Source organism: Callionymus lyra, chromosome 2 (genome assembly GCF_982586985.1).
Source record: "Callionymus lyra chromosome 2, fCalLyr1.hap1.1, whole genome shotgun sequence".
Taxonomy (NCBI): domain Eukaryota; kingdom Metazoa; phylum Chordata; class Actinopteri; order Syngnathiformes; family Callionymidae; genus Callionymus; species Callionymus lyra.
In genome coordinates this window covers 612,700-622,699 of record NC_141819.1, presented here as the reverse complement: position 1 = coordinate 622,699, position 10,000 = coordinate 612,700, and the positions used below count along the sequence as shown (strand labels likewise).

Genomic DNA, 10,000 nt, shown 5'->3' with positions numbered 1-10,000 from the left:
CTCACACACTCACAACACACACTCACACACACACTCACACACTCACAACACACACTCACACACTCACAACACACACTCACACACACACACACACTCACAACACACACTCACAACACACACTCACACACTCACAACACACACTCACACACACACACACTCATAACACACACTCACACACACACTCACAACACACACTCACACACACACTCACTAACTCACAACACACACTCACAACACACACTCACAACACACACTAACAACACACACTCACACACTTACACACACACACTCACAACACACACTCACACACACACACACACTCACACACTCACAACACACACTCACAACACACACTCACACACTCACAACACACACACACACTCACAACACACACTCACACACTCACAACACACACTCACACACACACTCACAACACACACTCACACACACACACACAACACACACACACTCACAACACACACTCACACACATACACACACACTCACAACACACACTCACACACTCACAACACACACTCACAACACACACTCACAACACACACACACACACACTCAAACACTCACAACACACACTCACAACACACACTCACAACACACACTCACAACACACACTCACAACACACACTCACACACTCACAACACACACTCACAACACACACTCACACACTCACACACACACACTCACAACACACACTCACAACACACACACTCACAACACACACTCACAGCACACACTCACAACACACACTCACTCACACACACTCACAACACACACTCACACACACACTCACAACACACAACACACACTCACAACACACACTCACAACACACACTCACACACACACTCACAACACACAACACACACTCACAACACACACTCACACACACACACAACACACACTCACAACACACGCTCACAACACACACTCACACACTGACAACACACACTCACACACACACACTCACAACACACACTCACAACACACACTCACGACACACACTCACAACACACACTCACAACAAACACTCACAACACACACTCAAAACACACAATCACAACACACACTCATAACACACACTCACAACACACACTCACAACAAACACTCACAACACACACTCATGACACACACTCACAACACACACTCACAACAAACACTCACAACAATTACTCACAACACACAATCACAACACACACTCACAACACACACTCACAACACACACTCACAACACACACTCACAACAATTGCTCACAACACACACTCACAACACACACTCACAACACACACTCACAACAAACACTCACAACACACACTCACGACACACACTCACGTGTTGTTCTCAACATGTTTAACTTCATACAATCATATTATTTCACGTGTTGTTCTCAACATGTTTAACTTCATACAATCATATTATTACACGTGTTGTTCTCAACATGTTTAACTTCATACAATCACATTATTTCACGTGTTGTTCTCAACATGTTTAACTTCATACAATCATATTATTTCACGTGTTGTTCTCAACATGTTTAACTTCATACAATCATATTATTACACGTGTTGTTCTCAACATGTTTAACTTCATACAATCATATTATTTCACGTGTTGTTCTCAACATGTTTAACTTCATACAATCATATTATTTCACGTGTTGTTCTCAACATGTTTAACTTCATACAATCATATTATTACACGTGTTGTTCTCAACATGTTTAACTTCATACAATCATATTATTTCACGTGTTGTTCTCAACATGTTTAACTTCATACAATCATATTATTTCACGTGTTGTTCTCAACATGTTTAACTTCATACAATCATATTATTTCACGTGTTGTTCTCAACATGTTTAACTTCATACAATCATATTATTTCACGTGTTGTTCTCAACATGTTTAACTTCATACAATCATATTATTACACGTGTTGTTCTCAACATGTTTAACTTCATACAATCACATTATTTCACGTGTTGTTCTCAACATGTTTAACTTCATACAATCATATTATTTCACGTGTTGTTCTCAACATGTTTAACTTCATACAATCATATTATTACACGTGTTGTTCTCAACATGTTTAACTTCATACAATCATATTATTTCACGTGTTGTTCTCAACATGTTTAACTTCATACAATCATATTATTTCACGTGTTACTCTCAACATGTTTAACTTCATACAATCATATTATTTCACTTGTTGTTCTCAACATGTTTAACTTCATACAATCATATTATTTCACGTGTTGTTCTCAACATGTTTAACTTCATACAATCATATTATTTCACGTGTTGTTCTCAACATGTTTAACTTCATACAATCATATTATTTCACGTGTTGTTCTCAACATGTTTAACTTCATACAATCATATTATTTCACGTGTTGTTCTCAACATGTTTAACTTCATACAATCATATTATTTCACGTGTTGTTCTCAACATGTTTAACTTCATACAATCATATTATTACACGTGTTGTTCTCAACATGTTTAACTTCATACAATCATATTATTTCACGTGTTGTTCTCAACATGTTTAACTTCATACAATCATATTATTTCACGTGTTGTTCTCAACATGTTTAACTTCATACAATCATATTATTACACGTGTTGTTCTCAACATGTTTAACTTCATACAATCATATTATTTCACGTGTTCATCTCAACATGTTTAACTTCATACAATCATATTATTTCACGTGTTGTTCTCAACATGTTTAACTTCATACAATCATATTATTACACGTGTTGTTCTCAACATGTTTAACTTCATACAATCATATTATTACACGTGTTATTCTCAACATGTTTAACTTCATACAATCATATTATTTCACGTGTTGTTCTCAACATGTTTAACTTCATACAATCATATTATTTCACGTGTTGTTCTCAACATGTTTAACTTCATACAATCATATTATTTCACGTGTTGTTCTCAACATGTTTAACTTCATACAATCATATTATTTCACGTGTTGTTCTCAACATGTTTAACTTCATACAATCATATTATTTCACGTGTTGTTCTCAACATGTTTAACTTCATACAATCATATTATTTCACGTGTTGTTCTCAACATGTTTAACTTCATACAATCATATTATTTCACGTGTTGTTCTCAACATGTTTAACTTCATACAATCATATCATTTCACGTGTTGTTCTCAACATGTTTAACTTCATACAATCATATTATTTCACGTGTTGTTCTCAACATGTTTAACTTCATACAATCATATTATTACACGTGTTGTTCTCAACATGTTTAACTTCATACAATCATATTATTTCACGTGTTGTTCTCAACATGTTTAACTTCATACAATCATATTATTTCACGTGTTGTTCTCAACATGTTTAACTTCATACAATCATATTATTTCACGTGTTGTTCTCAACATGTTTAACTTCATACAATCATATTATTTCACGTGTTGTTCTCAACATGTTCAACTTCATACAATCATATTATTACACGTGTTGTTCTCAACATGTTTAACTTCATACAATCATATTATTACACGTGTTGTTCTCAACATGTTTAACTTCATACAATCATATTATTTCACGTGTTATTCTCAACATGTTTAACTTCATACAATCATATTATTACACGTGTTGTTCCCAACATGTTTAACTTCATACAATCATATTATTACACGTGTTGTTCTCAACATGTTTAACTTCATACAATCATATTATTACACGTGTTGTTCTCAACATGTTTAACTTCATACAATCATATTATTTCACGTGTTGTTCTCAACATGTTCAACTTCATACGATCATATTATTACACGTGTTGTTCTCAACATGTTTAACTTCATACAATCATATTATTACACGTGTTGTTCTCAACATGTTTAACTTCATACAATCATATTATTACACGTGTTGTTCTCAACATGTTTAACTTCATACAATCATATTATTTCACGTGTTATTCTCAACATGTTTAACTTCATACAATCATATTATTTCACGTGTTATTCTCAACATGTTTAACTTCATACAATCATATTATTTCACGTGTTATTCTCAACATGTTTAACTTCATACAATCATATTATTTCACGTGTTATTCTCAACATGTTTAACTTCATACAATCATATTATTTCACGTGTTGTTCTCAACATGTTTAACTTCATACAATCATATTATTTCACGTGTTGTTCTCAACATGTTTAACTTCATACAATCATATTATTTCACGTGTTGTTCTCAACATGTTTAACTTCATACAATCATATTATTACACGTGTTGTTCTCAACATGTTTAACTTCATACAATCATATTATTTCACGTGTTCATCTCAACATGTTTAACTTCATACAATCATATTATTTCACGTGTTGTTCTCAACATGTTTAACTTCATACAATCATATTATTACACGTGTTGTTCTCAACATGTTTAACTTCATACAATCATATTATTACACGTGTTATTCTCAACATGTTTAACTTCATACAATCATATTATTTCACGTGTTGTTCTCAACATGTTTAACTTCATACAATCATATTATTTCACGTGTTGTTCTCAACATGTTTAACTTCATACAATCATATTATTTCACGTGTTGTTCTCAACATGTTTAACTTCATACAATCATATTATTTCACGTGTTGTTCTCAACATGTTTAACTTCATACAATCATATTATTACACGTGTTGTTCTCAACATGTTTAACTTCATACAATCATATTATTTCACGTGTTGTTCTCAACATGTTTAACTTCATACAATCATATTATTTCACGTGTTGTTCTCAACATGTTTAACTTCATACAATCATATTATTACACGTGTTGTTCTCAACATGTTTAACTTCATACAATCATATTATTTCACGTGTTCATCTCAACATGTTTAACTTCATACAATCATATTATTTCACGTGTTATTCTCAACATGTTTAACTTCATACAATCATATTATTTCACGTGTTGTTCTCAACATGTTTAACTTCATACAATCATATTATTTCACGTGTTGTTCTCAACATGTTTAACTTCATACAATCATATTATTACACGTGTTATTCTCAACATGTTTAACTTCATACAATCATATTATTACACGTGTTATTCTCAACATGTTTAACTTCATACAATCATATTATTTCACGTGTTATTCTCAACATGTTTAACTTCATACAATCATATTATTACACGTGTTATTCTCAACATGTTCAACTTCATACAATCATATTATTTCACGTGTTGTTCTCAACATGTTTAACTTCATACAATCATATTATTACACGTGTTATTCTCAACATGTTTAACTTCATACAATCATATTATTTCACGTGTTGTTCTCAACATGTTTAACTTCATACAATCATATTATTTCACGTGTTGTTCTCAACATGTTTAACTTCATACAATCATATTATTTCACGTGTTGTTCTCAACATGTTTAACTTCATACAATCATATTATTTCACGTGTTGTTCTCAACATGTTTAACTTCATACAATCATATTATTTCACGTGTTGTTCTCAACATGTTTAACTTCATACAATCATATTATTTCACGTGTTGTTCTCAACATGTTTAACTTCATACAATCATATTATTTCACGTGTTGTTCTCAACATGTTTAACTTCACACAATCATATTATTACACGTGTTGTTCTCAACATGTTTAACTTCATACAATCATATTATTTCACGTGTTGTTCTCAACATGTTTAACTTCATACAATCATATTATTTCACGTGTTGTTCTCAACATGTTTAACTTCATACAATCATATTATTTCACGTGTTGTTCTCAACATGTTTAACTTCATACAATCATATTATTTCACGTGTTGTTCTCAACATGTTCAACTTCATACAATCATATTATTACACGTGTTGTTCTCAACATGTTTAACTTCATACAATCATATTATTACACGTGTTGTTCTCAACATGTTTAACTTCATACAATCATATTATTTCACGTGTTATTCTCAACATGTTTAACTTCATACAATCATATTATTACACGTGTTGTTCCCAACATGTTTAACTTCATACAATCATATTATTACACGTGTTGTTCTCAACATGTTTAACTTCATACAATCATATTATTACACGTGTTGTTCTCAACATGTTTAACTTCATACAATCATATTATTTCACGTGTTGTTCTCAACATGTTCAACTTCATACGATCATATTATTACACGTGTTGTTCTCAACATGTTTAACTTCATACGATCATATTATTACACGTGTTGTTCTCAACATGTTTAACTTCATACAATCATATTATTACACGTGTTGTTCTCAACATGTTTAACTTCATACAATCATATTATTTCACGTGTTATTCTCAACATGTTTAACTTCATACAATCATATTATTTCACGTGTTATTCTCAACATGTTTAACTTCATACAATCATATTATTTCACGTGTTATTCTCAACATGTTTAACTTCATACAATCATATTATTTCACGTGTTGTTCTCAACATGTTTAACTTCATACAATCATATTATTTCACGTGTTGTTCTCAACATGTTTAACTTCATACAATCATATTATTTCACGTGTTGTTCTCAACATGTTTAACTTCATACAATCATATTATTTCACGTGTTGTTCTCAACATGTTTAACTTCATACAATCATATTATTTCACGTGTTGTTCTCAACATGTTTAACTTCATACAATCATATTATTTCACGTGTTGTTCTCAACATGTTTAACTTCATACAATCATATTATTTCACGTGTTGTTCTCAACATGTTTAACTTCATACAATCATATTATTACACGTGTTGTTCTCAACATGTTTAACTTCATACAATCATATTATTTCACGTGTTGTTCTCAACATGTTTAACTTCATACAATCATATTATTTCACGTGTTGTTCTCAACATGTTTAACTTCATACAATCATATTATTTCACGTGTTGTTCTCAACATGTTTAACTTCATACAATCATATTATTTCACGTGTTGTTCTCAACATGTTCAACTTCATACAATCATATTATTACACGTGTTGTTCTCAACATGTTTAACTTCATACAATCATATTATTACACGTGTTGTTCTCAACATGTTTAACTTCATACAATCATATTATTTCACGTGTTATTCTCAACATGTTTAACTTCATACAATCATATTATTACACGTGTTGTTCCCAACATGTTTAACTTCATACAATCATATTATTACACGTGTTGTTCTCAACATGTTTAACTTCATACAATCATATTATTACACGTGTTGTTCTCAACATGTTTAACTTCATACAATCATATTATTTCACGTGTTGTTCTCAACATGTTCAACTTCATACAATCATATTATTACACGTGTTGTTCTCAACATGTTTAACTTCATACAATCATATTATTACACGTGTTGTTCTCAACATGTTTAACTTCATACAATCATATTATTACACGTGTTGTTCTCAACATGTTTAACTTCATACAATCATATTATTTCACGTGTTATTCTCAACATGTTTAACTTCATACAATCATATTATTACACGTGTTGTTCCCAACATGTTTAACTTCATACAATCATATTATTTCACGTGTTGTTCTCAACATGTTCAACTTCATACAATCATATTATTACACGTGTTGTTCTCAACATGTTTAACTTCATACAATCATATTATTACACGTGTTGTTCTCAACATGTTTAACTTCATACAATAATATTATTTCACGTGTTGTTCTCAACATGTTTAACTTCATACAATCATATTATTTCACGTGTTGTTCTCAACATGTTTAACTTCATACAATCATATTATTTCACGTGTTATTCTCAACATGTTTAACTTCATACAATCATATTATTTCACGTGTTGTTCTCAACATGTTTAACTTCATACAATCATATTATTACACGTGTTGTTCTCAACATGTTTAACTTCATACAATCATATTATTTCACGTGTTGTTCTCAACATGTTTAACTTCATACAATCATATTATTTCACGTGTTGTTCTCAACATGTTTAACTTCATACAATCATATTATTTCACGTGTTGTTCTCAACATGTTTAACTTCATACAATCATATTATTACACGTGTTGTTCTCAACATGTTTAACTTCATACAATCATATTATTACACGTGTTGTTCTCAACATGTTTAACTTCATACAATCATATTATTTCACGTGTTGTTCTCAACATGTTTAACTTCATACAATCATATTATTACACGTGTTGTTCTCAACATGTTTAACTTCATACAATCATATTATTTCACGTGTTGTTCTCAACATGTTTAACTTCATACAATCATATTATTACACGTGTTGTTCTCAACATGTTTAACTTCATACAATCATATTATTACACGTGTTGTTCTCAACATGTTTAACTTCATACAATCATATTATTTCACGTGTTGTTCTCAACATGTTTAACTTCATACAATCATATTATTTCACGTGTTATTCTCAACATGTTTAACTTCATACAATCATATTATTTCACGTGTTGTTCTCAACATGTTTAACTTCATACAATCATATTATTTCACGTGTTGTTCTCAACATGTTTAACTTCATACAATCATATTATTTCACGTGTTGTTCTCAACATGTTTAACTTCATACAATCATATTATTTCACGTGTTGTTCTCAACATGTTTAACTTCATACAATCATATTATTACACGTGTTGTTCTCAACATGTTTAACTTCATACAATCATATTATTTCACGTGTTGTTCTCAACATGTTTAACTTCATACAATAATATTATTTCACCTGTTGTTCTCAACATGTTTAACTTCATACAATCATATTATTACACGTGTTGTTCTCAACATGTTTAACTTCATACAATAATATTATTTCACCTGTTGTTCTCAACATGTTTAACTTCATACAATCATATTATTACACGTGTTGTTCCCAACATGTTTAACTTCATACAATAATATTATTTCACCTGTTGTTCTCAACATGTTTAACTTCATACAATCATATTATTACACGTGTTGTTCTCAACATGTTTAACTTCATACAATCATATTATTTCACCTGTTGTTCTCAACATGTTTAACTTCATACAATCATATTATTACACGTGTTGTTCTCAACATGTTTAACTTCATACAATAATATTATTTCACCTGTTGTTCTCAACATGTTTAACTTCATACAATCATATTATTACACGTGTTGTTCTCAACATGTTTAACTTCATACAATAATATTATTTCACGTGTTGTTCTCAACATGTTTAACTTCATACAATCATATTATTTCACGTGTTGTTCTCAACATGTTTAACTTCATACAATCATATTATTTCACGTGTTGTTCTCAACATGTTTAACTTCATACAATCATATTATTTCACGTGTTGTTCTCAACATGTTTAACTTCATACAATCATATTATTACACGTGTTGTTCTCAACATGTTTAACTTCATACAGTGATAAGAGGGGGAGATTTAAATGATCTACAGTACGACACAGAACACAGTGTTGTATCGACCAATCAGACATCTCTAAATAGATCAGGTGAAGAAAGGCATCATGGGAGCTCAGTGTTATGAAGGTTATGTTTGTAACAAAGATTTGTTGATGATGTTCATGAAAATCATGTTTATATAAATAAAGTTATTTACGAATTCTTTCTTCTTCAGGTCGTTTGAGCTTCAATCAATACTTTGATCCATCGGTGAGTTTTTTCTTTTCTTTTTTTTTCTTTCTTTTCTTTTCTTTCTTTCTTTTCTTTTTTCTTTCTTTTCTTTCTTTCTTTTCTTTCTTTCTTTCTTTCTTTCTTTCTTTCTTTCTTTCTTTCTTTCTTTCTTTCTTTCTTTCTTTCTTTCTTTCTTTCTTTTCTTTTTCCTTTTTTTCTTTTTCTTTTCATTTCTTTTCTTTCTTTCCTTTCTTTCTTTTTTCTTTTCTCTTCTTTTTCTATCTTTTTCTTTTCTTTTCTTCTTTTTTTTCTTT

The 10,000-nt window shown here is 30.6% G+C and overlaps 1 protein-coding gene across 1 annotated transcript in view; it reads left to right on the top strand.

Annotated features, from left to right (window-relative positions):
- Positions 1-10,000, top strand: part of sema6bb (sema domain, transmembrane domain (TM), and cytoplasmic domain, (semaphorin) 6Bb) — a 135,134-nt gene that overhangs the window by 19,785 nt on the left and 105,349 nt on the right. Inside the window, exon 2 of the mRNA XM_087783170.1 lies at positions 9,691-9,725. The gene's annotated coding sequence lies outside the window, so the exon portion shown is untranslated. The remainder of the gene's footprint in view (positions 1-9,690; positions 9,726-10,000) is intronic.